General features: G+C 45.4%; 1 protein-coding gene across 1 annotated transcript in view; it reads right to left on the reverse strand.

The window, feature by feature from the left end:
- Positions 1 to 4,680, reverse strand: part of LOC149343513 (diuretic hormone receptor-like) — a 137,042-nt gene extending 132,362 nt beyond the window's left edge. Inside the window, exon 1 of the mRNA XM_089542413.1 lies at positions 4,263 to 4,680. The gene's annotated coding sequence lies outside the window, so the exon portion shown is untranslated. The remainder of the gene's footprint in view (positions 1 to 4,262) is intronic.
- Positions 4,681 to 21,711: the final 17,031 nt, after the last annotated feature.

Here is a 21,711-nt window from a genome sequence, read left to right on the forward strand (position 1 = left end):
TCTGTGCGTTTTTCTAACTTAGTTCACGTTGGGTACCAAAACAGCAGACCATTAGAAGTTCCCTCAGTTGTGCGTGTATATGCAGAATTGATCCTTCTACACTTATTCATAGGTGGCAGGGAGGCCATCATGCCACTACCAGCGCAGTGGCGCAGCGGTTAAGCGATGCGCAACTGCACAGGCAGGTGGCAGTTCCTCTCACAGCTACCTGTAGGGATTTTGCGACCCATGTTGCTCTTCCCGAGCAACTTCTCGTGCTGCTGGCGCGACGCTCCTTCGACCTTGCCCGAGCTCCCCCCACTGGGCGCTGCTTTCGTGGCGCTCTTCCAAATTTACTTGAGCTTGCCCGAGTTACTACCCGAGCTTACCCAAGATTCCTCCCAGCGGCTGAAGCTTGCGCGGCGCTCCACCCAGCTTACATGAGTTACTTTGTGGAGAGAAAGTGTGGACGCTTTCTGTACGCGCCACGCACGAGACAAGTAATGCTTACGCAATAATAATCACGGTGCGTCATGTCTAGTGCTCCAGACATGTTGCCCACGTTGCCTTCTTGTTTATTTGCATTATTTAGTGATGAGCTGTGTTCTGGTAAGCTGCGCAGGTGGGCGGCACACACTAGTCGCTCGATTAACTGGACCGACTGAACTAATAAACAGATTCACAACAGCGCTATAGAACGAGGACAGAAGGAACACGAAAAACACAGGACAGGCGCTGACTACCAACTCTTTACTGCGTGAAAACCCAGCACAGATTTATACTATTTCGTGGACCACATGATACACTGTCAGCCACGGGACACAGCGAAGGAACGCCTCACACGTTTGGCGAGTCATAACACAGCTCGACAGAACTCATGAAAAGTGCATGCACTATCAAAATATAGCATTACCAAAGTAATGATAAAAGGACTAACAGATACAAAGATGTGCATGACCCAGCTACAGCCTATGACAACTACAGCTCATATAGGCAAGAAAATGAGTACTTCAAAGCAAAGCGGAATCTTTGGGCTACATAAAAACATTCAAGAGAGCGAGAAGGCGTAAAAGCATGAGAAAAACATGAGCAAAATGGCAAGGAAAAAAGGGGCATGAAAAATAAAAGTTGCTAGGCAATAGGCACAGTCAGCAGGCTAAAAGCGAAACAATCGTTAACGACTGTCACTTTTACCGTGTTATTTGTTGGTGTCGGTTTCTTGTTTTCGCTTTTAGCCTGATGACTGTGCCTCAGCGTCCGTCCTGTGTTTTTCGTGTTCCTTCTGTCCTCGTTCCATAGCGCTGTTGTGAATCTGTTTAGTAAGCATGAACCAACTAGCCCACACCAGAATCCTCTTAGACTGAACTAACCCAGACTGCTTGTCGTTTATTTCTCGGTGTCAACTGATGGCAACCAGGTGGCCACAAAAATATCGCTAGATTCAACATTCTTTCAGAACTGCCATGGAAATTCATTTCATGAAAGCCAAACACAACTCCAAGGTACCCTCGCGCTGTGTTCGACCTAACTAATCCCTTTAGAGACTTCTTGGCGACGTTGTCGGTCGATGCATTGAGTATCTTACGAACTTACTAAGGTCGATGAGCGGTTGGTTGAAAGAGACCACAGAAGTATTATACGAATCACGCAGGAGGTAAAATGCGCTCAGAAACATTTCTAGTTCAAAATCTGCCCAAGACTGGTGTTCGTCGCAATAGATGGTTCACTGACGCTGTGGTACTAATATGCAGCCACCGTGAGAACGCAAGCTGCAAGCAAGAAAAGAAATCCTCTTTGTATAAGTGTTTTTGTTTGCGTCCAGCGTAGCAGTTAAGTTACAGTCCAAAAGACGTCCTAAGTAGGTAGAAAATACGGGAACGCAAACCTGAAACGCACCTTCAGCTGCTCCTAGTTTAGCCAAAAAACTGAATATCTGCAAAGTGCTGCCTTTTTTCGTGCTTTTGAGTGAAAAGAGCGCCCGACAAAACTGCAGCAAAACGCTTCGTAAAAAGCCTCTACGCCCACATCTACACTGCCGGCATCACGTGTCTCCTTTCAATTCCAAGAGAGAAAGCAGTAGAAAGAGTGAGCAGTAAACATTTATGCGTGACAAACTGTTCTTCATAGGCGGCCTTCTCTCCTTGTCATCTTGAATTTTATGTTGTTCTTTTAAATTGTAAGATATCGTCATGTTAAGGGAAGATAGATGACCACACTGTTCAAATGTTGTTCTTGATAAAACTCGATTATTTGGCTGTTTTGGGGTATGTTGACTTTTCTTCGGGAGCAAAGAACTACGCAACTTTTCTTCCCAAACGTTTTGGCCTTTTGTAGCTTATAAAAGCTCCTCTGTGATTGAAAGTAAGGCATATGTGTATCGGGTGCTAGATTTGACCCAAACGGGACCGCCTTCAATTTGTCATGAATGACTTTTCAAAAAAGGTAGCGTTTGAAACAGCATATACATAAATGCCAGGGAGCTGTACCGAGGTCAATATCATACCAATATATACACTGGCTAATTTTGGTGATAGGGACTATATGAGAGTTAGTAGAGTGACTGGTAAATACGTTATGACTGCATACAACAAGCATGAGTGGAATCAGAATATATCAGGATCTATACATAGGCATCTAAAATGAAGCTCTCGACAGCCCAAACGTTCGCCAACAATTTTCTATCTAAACTTGAGCCTAATTTTGGTCCTTTGAATCCTTAACTTTCCCTCTTATTTCATATTGTTATGAACAACAAATATTGATTAGAAAAGATTGGAAGTAAACCTGTATCAAATATGCCCAAAAGGAATTCCGAGAATGCCTCTCCTCTAATATAGGACAAACCACACTGTACTTGACCGGGAAGAATGAAACAGCCATTTTGTTTAAATATCTATTTTCGCGCTAGAGCTTTAGTGTTTTTTTTCCTCGCAAACATCTCAGTTCAAAAGAGTATGTTGAGCTTAAAAAGTAATGGTCTACCTGACTATATTACAGTGACGAATGCTTGGTGTGTTTCCAGCCACAGTTGCCGCTAAAACGGGAAGGTACAGCCCCCGTGAAAAGTATACAGCCCAAGGGGTTTGCTTCCGAGCTCTTTAGCGCTTCTCCCTAGCACATCAAGCAGTCCAATCCTCGGGAGGATGGACGACTCAAAGCCATTTTTGTGTCGAGAGATTACGGTCGCTAAGCATGCATAACGAGGCATGCTACGGACCTCACAAGGAAACCGTTTGCGCTGTATACTTTTGACGGGGGCTGTTCATGGCTGGCCAAAAGTTCCCATGCCACAGGGTCTGCTTTTCAGTGGTATTTCCTGGAACTTATGATGCAGATAAAGCTATCAAGGATCTCATAGATTAGAACGATACCTCTACCTTCTAAAAATATTTTGTGCTTCGAAGTTGTCGTAACTGCCTGAATACACTGCGAAAAAGTAAATCTGTGGCCTGGAAACTTCTGACCGACCCTGGGCATACGTTTAGTACGAAACCCACCAGTTCTCACTGAGTAAAAATAACATTTTTAATTGCAGCAAATTGAAGGCAGGTGTTTTAATCCGTTTGCCATAGGACGGGAAAAATTTATCGCGTTATTTTGTCCGAAAAATGTTTTTATATGAGTTAATTTTTTTTTCGTTTTGAAATATAGTTTTCTCACAGCTTGCCAATTGCTTTCTGGTGGGCATCGATAAGAAGTGGTGGGCTATACTGAAGATAATTTATTTTCCATGAAATTTAAAAAAAATCATGTTAGCTGCCGTTATATTGTATGTTCAGAACGTTTTCAGCGTTGAACAATATGGAGTGTCGGCGCGTTTAAAAGCTGGAAATGGTGTGTATGTAAACGCGACCTGGTTGCATCGTCTCTTAAGTGATGTGCACAGTGAGTGTAAAATGCGCCGGATAATTAATAAAAAGCAAACATATTGAGTTCAGGTATGCTTTTTTTGGCTGCCAGTAAGCAAGACCTATTCTCCAGAAGAAATAAAGGCATGCTTCTTATTAGAATACAGGATTCTGTAAAAAGTCAAAGGGTTGTGCCCCCGCTCGGGTGTTGGCCTTGAAAGTATCGCTGTGCTCCCGCTCTTAAATAATACCATAGCAAAGAGAACAAGGGAGAGTGACAGTAGCTCGCCCATTGAGAAGCACACGATCAACTGCGATGAAATACTACCCACTCCATTCAAGGAAGCAGAAAACTACAACTTCACAAAACATACTCTTAAGCCAGCACATCAAGCAACCGCGTGGTTGCAGAAGTAGTAAGAAGACAACACTCACCTTCCAGTCGCGTCCTCGCCCTTCAAAAAAGGAGATATGAGCACTTTTCCATTGAATGCTATTTTCCTGATGCCGTCTCTGGCGGCCGAGGCTTTTGAGGGGCGGTTTCTGTTCCGTTCAGTTTCGGCCGAAAAGTTCGCGCACACCGCACAGTTTCCCACGGAGCCGGCGTAAGCGCCACACAGTGAATTCGTGTTCTTTCGCCTAAAATTATTTTACATTGAAAATTTCGAGGAAAAAAAAAGTACAGTAAGACAGAGTCCACTCACCCCATAAAGAAGAAAAAATCACAATCCAAATCAAAGCCACAGGTCTTCTGAGGAGTTGTCAGCGCCCGCCTCGGCCGGAGAGCAAAGCGCACGATGCGGTCGAGAGGAGCACGCCGTCTCTTTTGGAGCGCGTAGACCGCGCGCCGGACGTTCCCATTCTCAGAGTTCGGACCCGCTCTGCGCGCTCGGCCCAGGCGCGCCAACGTGAGCGCGCGGCGATGGGCGAGGGAAAAGGGATGCGGCCACGACAGTGCCGCACCCTTCGCTCAGCTGGCTGTTCTGCTGCTCTTTCAATGCTCCTTTATCTTCCCTTCGCTGGATCCGCGGGCTCTCTTTCCCTCTTCACCTCTTTCCCCTTTTCCTTTCGCACCCTCGTTCCCTATCTTTCACAGCGCCATGATTTCTATCGTCCGCGATAGATGGCGCCACTGTGCGCCTGAACCTTTCTCTGGCGTTTCTGATGTCCATTTTTTTTTTCTTGCGGTCGTGTCGGTGCTCCCTATCTGGAAGACTGGCTTGCCCGCAAGCTGGCGAAACGTTCGCGCCGGGCCGTTCCCTCTCTATCTCTTCGTGCGGTATTTTATTGCTGTCTGATATGCATCGGCTCTATATATACCGCTTTCCTCTCCTCTGCGGCACTGCACTTTCGCAGAAAGGCAATTTATGAAGACAGAACGGCTGAGTGCGCGCCCTTTCACGGGCGGCCTCCGGCTACGCGGGTCGGTGCCTCGTCTCCCTAGGTCCTTAACTCGATGGCCAGAGTGCGAGACGAGCAAGCGACGATGCAACGGAAGCTTGGCTCGCCCTGCGAGAGCCGCAAGGCACCCCGTAGCTTTCGCGCCTCATTTGAGCCGCTGGAGCGAACGCGGGCAACCCGCCATAGGGAGCTCAATTATTCAACTTTCCCAAAGCGCGCGGCAGATGTGCGATGTCGGTTCCCAGCCTACCGGTTTTACTCGGGGTGCTTGGGCGCAGCTGCGGGAATTTTAGTGAGCCATACTCGGCGTTAAGGATGCGCTAATTAGGGAAGCACCGAGGACTCGATGCTTCTAAACGAGATGCCTATTATCAATTCGAATGGGGTAAAATATTCAGTGCATTGTCGCCGTGGTCTGCGGGAAAACTTTCCCATGCTTCTGGCGGGCGTCATCTCTGCGCTATAGGGAATTGGTCTGCCGCAAAGTCCTCAAGGCCTTTCGGCGCTTGATATTTAACTCAGGCATTCCCTTTCACCCCTTCCAGGGTAAGAAAAACTCTCCCTGACCTCGTGGCGTCCTAGTCTTTCCTTTCCTCTGTTTTCCTCGCAACCAAGTCGAGCTGCAGCCTTTCTTGATGAGGCTAGAGATCATAATATTCAATTTGTTGTTATGAGATATAAAGGAGGCACTCTACAATGCATACTTCCAAGTACAAAATGTTAGCAGCTAAACCATATGCTTATATATATATATATATATATATATATATATATATATATATATATATATATATATATATATATATATATATATATATATATATATATATACATACATACATACATACATACATACATACATACATACATACATACATACATACATACATACATATAGTGTGTGACTGAATGAACACTTGTTCAGTTATATCGCCCAGGAAGAGCCAGAGCCGTTCTGCTGGCGCAATGAGAGGGGAGTGTGAAAAAAATACAGTGGAAATGCAAAACATGCACAGATCACAATACAAATATTGAACAAAAGCAATACATAATAGAAGCTACATCAGACGCATGCCAGCAGTAGATCGCAGTAGCGACACAATAAAAGAGTCAGCAGAAAGCGACGAAAAAAATGTGTCACTTTCTACAACGACAGACAAAAACATTCTCAGCAACAGTGGAAAAAAATTACTCAGAACGATGGAGGATTAAAACTAGGTTACAGGATACACCTGCAAATAAGATCAGTAGAGACATAGGCTGTGCAGTGAATGTAGGCAGTCAAATTTGTAAGTGCGTACTCAACCTTTGTCCAGGAAGAATGCAGTTAGTGGTGAAATAGGTCGAGGTCAAAAGAGTACATACTATATGGGTGTGTTCAGGTTATGGTATTCGAGTTGCCGTGACCATATTTGTCAATAAAATTTTTATATTTTATGGTGAGAATGTGTCGACACAACGAATTTACCTTGGTGTTGCAAGAAATGTAGCTTTATTCGAAAAATTGTTGTATATCCAATTTGTTTACGCATGACTCTTGCCTTATCTCAAAATCGCAAGCTTGGATTTCTGCAGAAATCAAACAAAAAATTGTTTAAAGTGGGGTAAATTTTTGTAAATATATGAATTTCCGTGGTTGGCTGTAGGGCAGAATCATTTTTAGGCTTTTGTAATTTAGAGGAAGAAATCAGAAAAATCATTCAAAAAGTTATGCGCTTCAAGAAGCCCATTGTTCATTACGTTAATTGAACAAGAAGAATTAAGAACTTCTGCTTAGTTTTTTCTTCAATATATCTCTGTCTTTTTTACTACCACCATAAGATATTCGTGCTTTTAGACAGGTTTTTAGTTTGATGTTCTAATGTTCTAAAAAAATTTAAAAATGGCCAATTTTGATTCGGTTTTTTTTTAAATATGTTGTCGGATTTTCCTTAAAATATTTATGAAATACCTTTAGTACGTGGTAGCGCTTAGCTAGCGACACTGTTGCAATATATTGTTAAATACTATATCAATCCAGACCGTATTTTGATCAGTTACCATTTCAGACGGTTGTCTGCTAAAAAAGTACTATTGTCACAAATTAGTCCTTTTAGTTAGAGCCATGGCACAATGTCAGAATTTACCTTAGAAGCGTGTTCTTCCTCGTTAGTCCTGTTCTTAATATGTTGAGCGTTATTAAGTCCTCCATAACGCACACTCCAGGTCTCGCTTATGACAGCAGAAAGAACTCTTCTCTCTTTCCTAATATAAACATTCTATTTATATTTTATAATCTCTTTAATGTTTATATTGTATATCATGAGCATTTTTTTATTTATTGTTGCCGTTAAGAACCTTACATCACTGCCGATTTGCCTCAAATATGATTGTACATGCGTTTCAAGACGACTTTTCTAATATGAATACTCCCATACCTCGATGGGGAAAGGCACTTTTAACTGGTTAACTAATTTAAGCAGAGGTAAAAGCCGGAGCGGGCTCTGACTTTGGTAATGAGAGATTGGTAATTTCTCTGGTGATTAGACATTGTATACCTTCCCGGACTTCCTCTTGTAATGATTAATGAGACTGTTAATGAGATACTGGTAGTTTCTCAGGTAATGAGACATTGTATGCCTTCCTGGAGTTCCTCTACACTACACAGAACATTGGTAGCTCACATTATCCACTAACGCGCCCTCTCTTATGCATAATTTTTTGGTTAAATGCGGATCCTACGCGGAAAAATCTGTCTAGAAAATGTCTTCCGCAAGAAGGAAATCAATTCAGTTCGGATGACTGGGGCACAAATTCCTTAAAAAAAGCGAACGTCTCTGAATAAAAGGTTTTTCACGCGCGCTGCCAATTTTCTGCAAACTGTATTACTAAATATGGTGAACCATTCACGGTGCTATTCTGAAGGCAAATGGCCCCACTTGGAACGTAAACTATTCCAGAACTCATTCCAACGCGGAGCACTAGTGTACGCCTTATAAGCACTAACTAATTCATTTTAGCATGTTTACTTGCAGTTGACACCTGCTCTATTCTTCCTTTCCCAATATTCAATACTATCCTGAAAGTCAGTACGCTGATTCTGCAGAAGATCCGGAATGCGGATATTGTTCAGCTATTAATTGATTACGCCACTCACAGTTCCTATGTCCTAATTTTCAATAGAGAGCTCTGCAGTGTTTGCTAAGCCGTCTGAACTTTCTATTGCCAGTACTGCTGCAAGCCGCATGACTAGAAACACCGGCTTCGTAACTCGATAACATTGTGTTGGAGCTCGTGAAAGTACAGTGAAGGTGAATCCTGTCACCAGCTTCAATTGCCTTGGAAGATATACGTATACGTTATGTTGGTGGTGCGCTTCGATTTGAGCAGAGCCGGTTGCGCATCTGCCGACTCATGAGAGTAGTCGGATATAGTGACGAACTTCCGCGTCGAGTTTTGCAACGTGGCAATGCTCATGAAAAACTTCAAAATTTCTTTCACAATGGTATGCTATTACTGCATTGACAAACCCATCTCGAGTTTTGGACAAAGTGGCAATGGAGAACAATATTTTCTACTCATTTCTCTGCCTTCATTTATGCATAGGTCTGATGGAGTTGATCTTGAGCAACTTTGGGGAGTAATTTTGTGAGCTTGCTTTAAAGTTATTTCAGCAACATTAAAGAAGGCGGAGCTTAATACCTGTTTTTGCCGATGTTCCGAAACTAGAACATACAAAACATTTTATTTTTTTTCCCAAGATAAACCTATCTTCGAAATTTTGGTTTTCACATATTTCCTGATACGACCTCATGTACTCAGCTAAAAGTAATTCAAGACGGTTAATCTTCTTGAAAGAATACATCTTGTATTAATAAAAAGAAAATGAAATACGGTCCGCATTAGACATTTAGTTATAATAATATACTGCAGCAATGTTGCTTGCCTACAGTTGCAAGATCCAAAAGGTATTTCTGAAATATAAAAAAAGACCGAGAGTATAGTTTTTGATAACCAAGACATAATTTGAAATTGTCGATTTTTTACTTATACAGGATTTCAGCATCGAACTAAAAAAACCTACCGCTCTAGAAGTATCAAGTTTCTCTGGCGGTAGGAAGAAAGACCGATAGTCTCCGAAAAAAATTTGAGCACAAAGTTCTCACTCCTGTCCCGTTGTCTTCTTGAAAAGCGCGCTTCTTGACATGCAGAGTTTTTTCAACGACGTTTCGATTTCTTCCCTATCAAATGATAACAGCCACAGAATGTTCTTGCACTGCTGCCAAAAGAAAAGTCTGGATGCATTTACTGCTAAAATATTCATGTTACACAAAACTTTATTTTGTGTGCAGAGAAGAAAACCTGCGCGGAATCGAAAAAGCGATGTTTTCCACCTCGGTTATACATAACTTTTTCTCCCAAAAGAATTACAGCGTTTCTTGCAAAACCAAAATTTATTCGCTTGTGTTAACATAATTGCGCATAACACATAAAAATTTAACTGAAAGCATAAGTTGTGGGACGCTTAGGTTTCGCCTTTAAGACTAGAATTGGACTGCGTTACGTGTCGTGTGCATTGCACGTGACCTGAACGTGATGTGAACGTGACGTGTGCATTGCACCGAAGGTCCTGTGTACAATGCACACCCCTATCAATGCTAACCCAATTATATTTTCGCTCAATTTTATTATTTCTTTGCTTCCAATCGCATGTTCTGCTCACAGTTAACGACGATGACGTCGACCACGCCGACAGAGGCTTTTCGGTGATATGCGACCCTTCATGCGGTCGTATTAAAAAATGGCCGTTGGACATCACTTAATATCCTTATCAGAACACACCTATGCATCTATTGTGATGATAACGGAACTAATAACGTACCGACCAATAACTGCCCCATAAACGACAGCAGTTATTGAACCTCTGCTTCAAGTTCTGCTTTTTAAAGCGCCCGTAATTGTTTTAAGAGGATAAATGAGGTTACCAGCCAAAATACTTAATTTCTTATTCAAATTTTACAAGAATTAGCCACGTCAGATTTTTTTACCCGAGTTTCATTGGGTAGTTATCCGCCCAAAGTTCGCTGGTTGAGTGATGAGACAAGAATCTTGTCCGGCCTGGGTGACATGAGCCACGCAATTTGGCTCGTGGTCGTTCTCAAGAATTCACCCTCTGTCGTCCTGCCATTCAGATAGCGTGGCAGATATGAGTTCATGGGATAGGGTTCCACCGGAAAGTCAGGATACGGCAGTGCGACGCACCTTTCGTGGTCGCTTCTTTGTCCCGCTAGAGGGCGGGAATTGGCGGTGCTTTTTATAGGAGGTGAAAACGTGAAATCAGAAGAGAATCGCTTTGTGATGAATCCCAGTGCTTTATTTCTCTCGTAGCATACATACAATGTTCTGATAGAACGCAAAGATAAAGCTGAGGTGCTCAGCAGGAGGCCTTCTCTGCGCCCATTGTTACAAAGAGCCAGCGTGGCGCGACAGCACGAGAGCAAAGTGTACACGCAATTTCATCGACAGGAACCAATCGTCAACCAATGTATTTAACTGAGTCGATTTTTGGACAAGAATTTTAATCGTGAGGCAACTATGGAACATTGTAAGTTACTGTTATGGAAACATTGCAGCTAATTATCTATTCTTCCGATGTGTAGCAAAATCTTTAATTTTTTTTGCATCATGCGCACCGAGTAATTAAGATTTCCATAAAAAGATATAACCAACGTTTTCTACGACAGCAGAAACGACAATCGTATTAATATTCCAAGCCCGCCGAAGGGAGACTTGCGAATATTTTGACTGTTATGGTTATGGTCGTATGGTCGGATGGTGCTAAGTCTTACGATATATGGAAAAATTTTGTTCATAAACTATTTCCCATTGAAGAATGCACTTGTCCAGAACTTCTAGTTGCGACAATTGATTTGACTGTACGAAAACGTGAACAAATTCACTGATAATAACGCTTACGCTTTGTACTCGTTCCCATCTTTTTTTTTGTTAGCGCTTCGAGGGTGCACAGCTATGATCCTTTTTCCTACCTCGCACCACGAGTGAAGTGATATTGCTGACAGACATGGTTTTAGAATGCAAGCTGTAAATTTATGCCACGTGTTTTTGAAATGCTCATATTGTAGCGTGCAAGGCCAAAAAGAACACCAGCGCAGAGACGCAAAAACCTGCGGCGGTCCCTCAGAGGTTCGAGCGCGCGCGCGAGATCCAACTAACTTCTTCCTCTTCTCTTGCATGCACTACTTCTGTCTCTTCGCATGCATGTATCACTGCCCCCCTCTTCTGCAGCATCGACACGATGCGGCTAAGAGAGAAACGTCAGCGAAAGGGTAGAACACAGCTGCAGTGGACCGTAGTTCAGTCAGGTAGCCGGTCGTGGTAAGGCTTCATGCGAACAACGTGTACGACTTCAGTTCGGTGCGACCGGCGCGATGAACAAGCTGTCGGAGCGGGAGCAACTGCATAAGTCACATCACTGATGCGGCGCACTACTTCGTAAGGGCCGAAGTATCGGCGCAGCAGCTTTTCAGAGAGCCCGCGGCGACGAACAGGTATCCAAATCCACACAAGGTCGCCGGGCGCATAACTGACGAAACGGCGCCCATAGTTGTACCTAGCGGCGTCAGTCTCCTGTTGACGGTGGATGCGCAGGCGGGCCAGTTGACGCGCTTCCTCAGCACGCTGAACGAAGGTATCTACGTCGAGGTCAGCGTCAGAGTCGCAGTAAGGGTCGACGGGCAACATAGCATCCAACGGAGTGGTCACCTGGCGACCGAAGACAAGCTGAAAGGGGGTCAGTCGGGTTGTTTCCTGCAGGGCGGTGTTGTACGCAAACGTTACGTACGGCAGAATGGTGTCCCAAGTTCGATGCTCGACGTCAACGTACATTGATAGCATGTCGCCTAGTGTGCGGTTGAGTCGCTCTACCAACCCGTTTGTCTGCGGGTGATACGCCGTAGCACGTCGATGGCTCGCGTGCGTGAGAGTCATCACGGACTGGGTTAAGCAGGCTGTGAAAGCAGTTCCGCGGTCAGTAACAACAACGGCGGGTGCGCCATGACGCAAGACAATGTTGTGGACGAAGAACTGCGCCACTTCAGCAGCAGTGCCTTTGGCAAGAGACGTGGTCTCAACGTACCGTGTGAGGTAGTCAGTCGCAACGACTATCCAACGCTTTCCAGACGAAGACTTCGGAAATGGACCAAGGAGGTCCATGCCCACTTGTTGGAAAGGGGTCCTCGGTGGATCGACGGGGTGAAGTAATCCGGCTGGTTTCTATGGAGGAGTCTTCCGACGTTGGCATTCACGGCACGTTTTTACGTAGGCCCGCATCGATGGGAGTAACCTGGGCCAATAATACTTTTGTCGAATCTGCGCGAGTGTACGGCTGACTCCAAGGTGGCCGGCGGATGGTGCATCATGACAGGCACTCAAGATCTCAGACCGCAGCTGTGATGGTACGACAAGTAGAAACACTTCTTCGCTGTTGGCAAAGTTGCGCTTGTAGAGGACACCAGACCGTAAAGTGAAGGTGTGAAGCCCTCGAAGAAAAACACACGGAATGGGAGCTTCACTGCCTTCGAGGTAATCGATGAGCGGCGCCAACTCCGAGTCCGCCCTCTGAAGCTGTGCCATTTTGGTGGTACTAACAGAGCCCAGGAAAGGAAAATCATCGGTGGTTTCTTCGGTATTGATTGGGATAGGCGCGCGCGACAGACAATCCGCATCCTGATGCTTACGGCCAGACTTGTAAACTACTGTTAAGTCGTATTCTTGCAAGCGTAAGCTCCATCTAGCCAAGCGTCCTGAGGGGTCTCTGAGGCTCGCCAGCCAGCATAAGGAGTGGTGGTCGCTTACTACACGGAAGGGTCGTCCGTAGAGGTACGGTCGGAATTTGCAGATGGCCCATATAACTGCAAGACATTCTTTCTCCGTCGTAGAATAGTTGGTCTCGGAGCGCGTAAGTGTTCGACTAGCATAACTGATGACCCGTTCTGCACCGTCTTGCCACTGTATCAGCACTGCACCAAGGCCAACATTGCTGGCGTCAGTGTGGATGTCCGTGGCAGCATGCTCGTCGAAATGGCCGAGTATCGGAGTGCTTTGCAGACGGCTGCGAAGCTCGGTAAATGCAGCCTCTTCGTCGGTCCCCCACAGGAAGGGCGCGTCGTCACGGGTCAGTGCGTTCAGCGGTTCCGCGATTTTCGAGAAATCTTGAATAAAGCGCCTATAATAGGAGCACAGGCCCCAAAACCGGCGAACGGCCTTCTTGTCAGTTGGGCGTGGAAAACCTGAGACGGCAGCGGTTTTATCAGGGTCCGGGCGAACACCTTGTGCGCTGACAACGTGACCAAGAAAGCGAAGTTCCTCAAAGCCAAAATGGCATTTCTCGGCTTTGATGGTGAGTTGCGCGGATTTGAGCGCTTGTATCACAATGCGCAACCGCTGCAAGTGTTGGTCAAAGGTGGTCGAAAATATAACGACATCGTCCAGGTACACCAAGCAGGACTCCCATTTCAAGCCGGAGAGAACAGTGTCCATCATGCGTTGGAACGTGGCCGGTGCTGAGCACAGACCAAATGGAAGCACTTTAAACTCATAGAGGCCGTCAGGCGTCACGAAAGCCGTCTTCTCCCGGTCTCGCTCGTCCACTTCGATTTGCCAGTACCCGCTTTTAAGATCTAATGACGAGAAGTATCGGGCATTCCTCAATCGGTCGAGTGCATCATCTATCCTGGGCAGCGGGTAAACGTCCTTTTTGGTCACGTTGTTAAGTTTCCTGTAGTCCACGCAGAAACGCAGAGTATTGTCCTTTTTTCTGACAAGAACCACAGGCGATGCCCACGGACTGGTGGACGGCTGAATGATATCGTCTGCAAGCATCTCGGGAACCTGATTCTGAATGGCTTCTCTCTCCACCGGGGAAACACGATATGGGCGCTGGCAGACGGGTCGCGTAGTCTCGTCAGTGATGATACGAAGCTTGTCGAGTGGAGTTTCGGCCGACCTTCGAGCACGTAGCGAAACAATCCGCAAAGTCTGCCAAGAGGTCCGACAGAAGTTGGCTCTCGCGCGCGCGCGAGAGCCAACTAACTTCTTCCTCTTCTCGTGCATGCACTACTTCTGTCTCTTCGGATGCACGTATCACTATTGCTAGCCGAGCCTGTTTGCCTTCTCCTCGAATAGACTCTGAGAGTTTTGTCCAAATGTCTTTGCATTCGAACGGAAGATTTGTAGAATAGCATCATGGCGACTTGATGGCTATCAATGCCTCTTGCTCACTCAGAAATTTCATGCCGTGGGTCAGTCAGCCCAGATGCTCTCCCCAGAGTGTAAACCTTATCCGGTATTTGTTGCTTTAAAGCTGTACTTTTGAGCCGTATCTCTAAATCCACTTAATGAGCCGACCGCCGGGTGTAGGGGTTTGCGGACCATCCCATGGCTTTGGCACTTGCTTGAGCTTAGCAGAGAAACACCGACGTGAGAAGCAGACAGCGGCTACAGTATCGACAACTTCAGTTCTTGTGCTGCCTTCAGTCGCGACATGTATTCACAGTGAGGACGAAAAGAATGTAAAACATGGGGGATGACGCGAAACAGACTCCATCAGCGCGGATACTATATCCACGCTGTGAGGGAAGCCACTAAGAAGGCTGAAAATGGAAGCAAGGAAAAGGTGTAAATTTATGCTAGTAATCATAACTATGGCTTTTAATGGCGCATGGGCAGCTTTGGGGCAAGAGTTCTATGACACAAGGCATTTTTTCATCGACACAAGGAGGAGTAATGTATCAATTTTCCAAGCATTTCGCCTCAGTGAAGCCGGCACCACACCAGGGGAAAGCTTCGACCCATTGTATCATCAGTGGGTACCCGGCAGTACTAGGGATCTAACCCAACTGCTCCCAAATACGAGGCGGATGCAGAAACAGTTACGCCACTTGCACGGTCAAATTTGTACTAAGGCCAGTAAGGACATTCGCGGGTGATGTGCATTCCTCACACGTTGCATGTCATTCGTGTTCAGAAGAGTCCGTGCTTTCAGTGGCTTCATCATAATGGCTAAGACGCTTGCCGTTCTCCTCCGCGGTGCCACCAACAAAAGCACGCAGACTTGAACATGCTTTGGTCATCTTGCTCAAGAATTGTTACCCAGACTGCGCTGACTAGTTGAAATCTCCTAAACACGCAGCAAACCGCGCCAAAACGATTGGTTTAATGAACAGCGCAGGGCTACAGCAATCAACAGAAAAAAAAAATCGGATATTACATTGTATACGGTCAAATGGCACTCCGTTAGTTCTCATCATGAATAGCCCGTCCTATGCTGCGAAAGAGAAAATAAAACCACAATTATTTTTAAGCTCAGTAAACAGCATTTAACTGCATCAGGACCATGCATCAATTCCTAGTGACTATGATAACCATTGAAAGAGAGTAACCAAGTCTTCTGAGGCCATGACAAGCGCCAGATGCGTGAGCATGTCAGGCGCTTCCTTAGCCTTTCAAACCTTATGTACACAATTGTGTATTTAACGAACTAGCAATGTTTCATGATAGAGTGCTGCGGCAGGCCAGGATTTATTTCTTAAACACCAGTATAGGACTCTTCCTAGTGCAACTAGGGCAGTTGTACTGCAGTGAACGGAGTAAATCTTATTTTCAGAACAGTCAGCTTTGTAGCATGCTCTAAAGCATGGTGATGTGAACAAATTTTTTACCCGTGTTGTTATCAATTTGGTTTTAATTCCTAGCGCCTAGTACATCCTAAAAAAAAATATGCCGCTGTGGCTTAGTGGTTGTGGTGCTCGGCTGCTGACCCGAAAGACGCGTGTTTGTTCCCGGGCTGGGTGGTCAAATTTCGATGTTGGCGAAGTTCTATAGGCCCATGTACTGTGCAATGTCAGTGCACATAAATGAACTCCAGGTGGTCAAAATGCTCGGAGCCCTTCACTACAGCGTCCCTGATAGCTTGAGTTGCTTTGAGAAGTTAAGCCCCCAAAACTAAACTATACCAAGTGTTTCAATGTTTCAGTTGTGAGTGCACATTTAGTATAGTGAATTGAAAGCTATTGTTTAGCTCTGCAAGGCTGTTTGCTTCTACCGAGGCATCCGGTGACCACTGAGACAGAACATTTTTCTTTAATTGAAGTGGTAAGAAGCGTTTCAAAATCGTTAACGAAAAGTAGCGCATCCAAGCAGCAGATGCAGTGTACTACCGCAGCAATGCCCGCAAGGACAGTGCTGCTGGCTGACGGACCTTTTACATTCCTTTTCGTCACATTTCAAGTCATTTGTTGAGCATGCCCTACAATGGAAGCAGGCAGAAAAAGAAGTAAGCAGTACAACTTACGTTCTGTAGATCTGTAGACGCTGACTGCCGGAGAAGTGGTGCGTCTACATCGAGGAGCCGTAAGCTCTCTATGCTTAGCTGAGGCGGCGACTAAACCTGTGGCGTCCTTCAGGTACCACGGCCAGTCTTTGTCCGCGAAAACGGTAACGGGGATGACAGCAAAATGTGAAGTGTCTCGTCGAGCGCTACTGCATTATAAATTCTAAGCAACGCAGCGCCCATCGCTCGCCGGCGAGACAAACTGGGCAGTGCATTAAAATTTAAACCATTACTGACATTTAATTTCTTTCGCACTTTTTTGCTCGTTAATGGCTCGGCTGTTTTAGGTGTCAGTGCTGCGTGAATAACAAAACAGACGTCCATGTTGCCCGTGCGAACGACGAAGTCGAGGCTTTAAAGCTAGCGAATGACATGATCGTTTTAGTGCTCGTTTTCCTTTAGAGCAAATCATTTTTGCCGGGAACAAACCTCAGCTAAGAACTCGCCAAAGCATAGAAATAAATCTGCCGGTGGGTGCCTCATTTGCATCAGTAACTTTGGTATTACCACACGCTTGTCTCTCTTGATGGGCACTTCATTAGATACTGAAGGCTCAAGTGGCTTTGAGCGTCTAGCTTCCTCCGCACCGGTGTGAAAGCCCGCCGGCCTTATTTCTACTCCTTCACTAGCTTCTTAACATGTCGTGGAACACAAGAAACTAAGAAAAATAGTCGCCGCTTCCATCAATTCTTGAATCCTTATTGCCAGGCATACTTAAACCGTTGCTGCTATGTCATCGAATACTTATCAGTGTAGGCGAGTTCGGGATGTGTCTTACTCCGCGTTCTTATATTTTTGCTGTGCTAAAAATATGTCGAGTCTCTTCAAAGAATATAGTTTACTACACAGCCTCACCAACGCCAATTTGATCAGCATCGCTAGCCTAAACGCAAAAAGCCTTTTAGAGACGATGTGGTTGGTACGTTTAAGTTGTTGCAAGAAACACATTAAGGCGAAGGTTGCGTCACGTATACCCACGTTATAAGTTGGACACATGTGGAGGAATTGCATTTGGGCTTAGCAGCCTACCAAGCCCTAACGACATGCCGCGTGTCGGAGAAGTGTCCCTCTCTCCTTCTTTTTCGGGCTTGCGAGGACGAAAGGAACACATTTTCCCAACACAAACGTTGCACGTCCAATATGGCCCAAGCGCATTTAGTAGTCTGGCCTAATTACTGACCTCTCGAGACCCTCCTAGCTAACACGTAGCCTGAGCACATCGATTTTGTCTGCCTGACATTGCGAAGGCAACGCCAGCAGTCAGGCTGCAGCAATATGCAGGCGCGCCGGCGCAAGTCCGCCACTAACACTCGACTTCCGAAATGAAGTCCCTGAGGAACGCAGTAGTGCAAATGCGGAGGCCAAAAAAGTAAGCAGACATATCTCTTTTTTTTTTTATGGAAGAACAGGGAGAGGTTTCTTCACCTCGCCGAGCCGTCGGAAACGTTAACTCGGTAGCTATAGCAGCACATACGAATCGTTTTCAAGGAAAGCGTCAGCTGATGGTCCTTCACGCACACAGAGCACTTCTTGCTTGCTTGTACAATCAGTGACGAGCGGCTAAGCTTTAGTGCCTACAAAGCTTGTCTTTCTCTAACACGTTTTCAGGCTCTTGTAGCTCTGCGGATAATACCAGCTTAGGAATACACATTTCATCATACGTGATTAAGATCTTAGTAGTTGTACACACTGCGCACGAGCAGAAAGACCAGGATGTTTTTGCAAGCACTCGAGACAGAGGGCGCGAGCAGCATACCTTTTTAAGTGTAAAAGAAGGAACTCACGCGCGAATAGCCGGTCGGGCAGGGCGAAGAGGACTGTCCCTCAGCAGTGAGCGCCGACGTGGAAACTAGCGAGCAGTGACCCCAACGAGGCGCTCCTCAAAAGCCTCAAATAAGGGCGTGTGTTTACGTGGACAGCTCATCAAGCCCAAGGCACGGATGACGGGCGGACGGCTTGGCCGGATCCCTTTCAACGACGACACATTAGGGAAATTGCTCACTAGAGCGGGACGGGGCGAGTACATTGTCTATTTTCTTGCCCCTCTCAAAGCACGGATTACTGTGTTCTCACAAAGTATTTTTTTTCGCTCAAGTGCCGGAGTAAAACACACCTTACTATGTGCTATAGCGTCGATTTAGGCAGAAGCTTCATATTTTCGTAACACATTTTTGCGTCGCACACGTGCCTCATTCACAATCTGTTTTCCAGAGGGCAGGTGCGGGGTTTGTGCTGAATACGAGGCTCTCAGCGGCACGTCTGCCATTAACGAAAGGTGAAGGATTTAATTAGTAAGGTATGGGTGAGGAGGCGTCTCTAGAAGGAAGACGGTAAGCCTAATTCGATTAAGTAGGATTGCTTTTCCCAGCGCAAGATCAACACTGGTGCCGTACAAAAAAACGAGCGTTGGTCCTGTTGGACCTTTCGCTGTATCCGTCTCTCTTGGGCTGAAGAAAGCCTGCTCTGCCTGAACACATTCAAGCATCTATCTATTTTGGATACATCCCCCTCCTAATAGATTTTTCTCCAGTTATTTCTTGCTATCCAATTAGACTGAGTCGGTAGAGCAGGTGGCAGTGAGCGTGCATGTGATCGCATACTATGCGTCTCAGGGAAGACATTAATTTTGATCACATGGTGATGGTGATTATGGTGATGGTGATAAGGATCACATACCATGTGTTTCAGGAAAGGCATTAAGTAATTTTAAAAAACAGGATTTTTGGGGTAAAAATATGCCTTTGCGGCATGGTATCACCAGCGCTGGTGGATACCGGAAAGTCGGTGAATTGTCTTAAGTAGTGAGCTCTTTAACCAACTTTTGCACTATCACAGATAGGCAACCGGTCGAAATTAGAGGTTTGTAGCTGGTGATTAGTAAGAGCCATATTAGTTGTTAGAATTTCGAGAAGGAGATTATCCTCGGTGCTGTGGATCGACACAAGATGGCTACACCATGCCAACATACATTCGCTTTCGAAAAGCATGCATCCAAAGCAGCGTTTTGAGCGCAAGTGACGAGTGAAAAAGCCAAATCTTGTGGAGACACAGCGCGAACGGTAATCGCGCTTTCGGAATTCTAAAAACTCATATGGCTATTACTAACGACAGGCTGCAGCTATATAATTTCAACTAGGCGCCTAACAAGAATATTTAAAAAGTTCATTATTAAAAATTAGTTAACCAACTTACTGCTTAAGACGATTCACCGGTGTTCTGCTGTCCGCTAACGCTGGTAATACTACGCTGAAAAGGATATATTTTATCTAAAAAAATACCTATTTTTGAGAATTACTTAGTCTTCCCTCAAACACCTGGTATACATTGATATCGAACAATAATGCGAAAAGAATAGAATAATGTAAGGACCAAGGGGAGTGCTGGGTAGTTTGAAGATGTGTTAACTCCATAGGCCCTCGGAAAGAAAAAGAGTGTGCGAAAAAGCCGGCTATTGGCGCCGAATGCGGGATCTTCAAGATTACACATAACCTCAGAGGAAGGACAATGAAGTTTTAGGTCTCTTAAGAAACCAAATGCGCGTTAGCACTCCGCGAAATATTTCTCAGTGATTACTATACAGACGAAAACTGCAGGGCTTCTTGTCGCAAGCACTTCTGATAATAGTTTACCCCCTGAAGGCTTCTCAATACGCAGAAAAATATTGATTGAGGGGGAACTTGAACAAACTGGGGCTACTTCGAGGGTTCCTAATGCGAAGGTTACTGGGCTAACTGGGTAACTTAAGCGCTAAGTCAAACTGTGCCAGTAACAGTATGATGTTCTCTATTTGTGTTTCTTTAGGCGAATTCATTATTGGAGTTATTTATTACCAGCAAACGGCTTTGCACCAAGAGTGCTCAGCATGTCGCGGGAGCCGACGTATCAAGTTAGCGGCTTCGTTAACATCGTAATCATGGCTTTCTGCACGCAATAGAGAAGCAGGAGAAAGAAGGTATGGTCTCATTGGTAGTAAGTTGGCTGTTATCAATGGAAATTTTTTGGAGTCTGAAATTAAAGAAATGCGCATTTAAGTTCCAACCAGCTCAGTGTTTGGTTATGCCGGAAACACGCCTGGATGCCCATGTGCTTTTTAATCCTCGTTTCCAGAGGCTGATAAAACGCAGATTCAAAACACAATGAAAAGGAACACGCGAACACATGATTTGACGCGCTTACCTTTCGCCTGTATAGGTCTCAAAATAGACGCAAGCGTTGTCGTGCGTGTAACAAGCCGAGTTTTCAATTCCGCACGCACGCACGCACGCACACGCACACGCACGCGCGCACGCACGCACACACAAACACACACACACGCACGCACGCACACACACACGCACGTACAGGCACGCACGCACACACGCACACACACGCGCACGCGCATACGCGCACGCGCACACGCGCACACACGCACACACGCACACGCACACGCACACACGTACAACTACTTCTGGAATATTGGCTTTGACTTTTGAAGACTGACGTGCAAATCCCTCCCACTTTCCATAACAGACTGGACAAAAGTGTTAGATGTCAGACATCAAAATTTCAGAACTTACAGGAACATTGTCGGCCCCATGCACTCAAATGCTCTTCTTGATAGTGTTAGCATGTGCTCGCGCCAGCCATAGTCATCTTGAGGGCGACTTGAGCTAATCTGGTAGTCTTACCAGAACATGAAGTAATTACGGGACTTTAAAACTTGTACTTCATAACTGCGGGCAGTACGCAACACGCAAAGCTCAAGAGTGCGCATGATTACAGTTTTGAAGCGGTGCAGCTACCCTAGCCAATTTTACAGGACTGATTCAGATAATATATTCTTAAGGGCGGCTCCCATCACTTTGGCCTGAAAAGAGCATCTCTCTTAATGTGAAAGATACACTTTTAATCTCTTTTAATATTTGGTTTTATGTATGTGTAGACGTTACGCGAAGACCAACAATTTCAAATCTTTCAGTGACATGAAAGAATTGCACACGATATACATCCAGAATAGCATAGATTTCATCCACTTATATTCTCAGCGGTCTGCTTTGCGTCGCTCAGCCCAAGGGCGTTGCAATTATGGCCTCAAGGAGGCTGCGTGTGCGCATC

The sequence above is a fragment of the Amblyomma mixtum genome, chromosome 5, assembly GCF_055824585.1.
Source record: "Amblyomma mixtum isolate Tamu chromosome 5, ASM5582458v1, whole genome shotgun sequence".
Lineage (NCBI taxonomy): Eukaryota > Metazoa > Arthropoda > Arachnida > Ixodida > Ixodidae > Amblyomma > Amblyomma mixtum.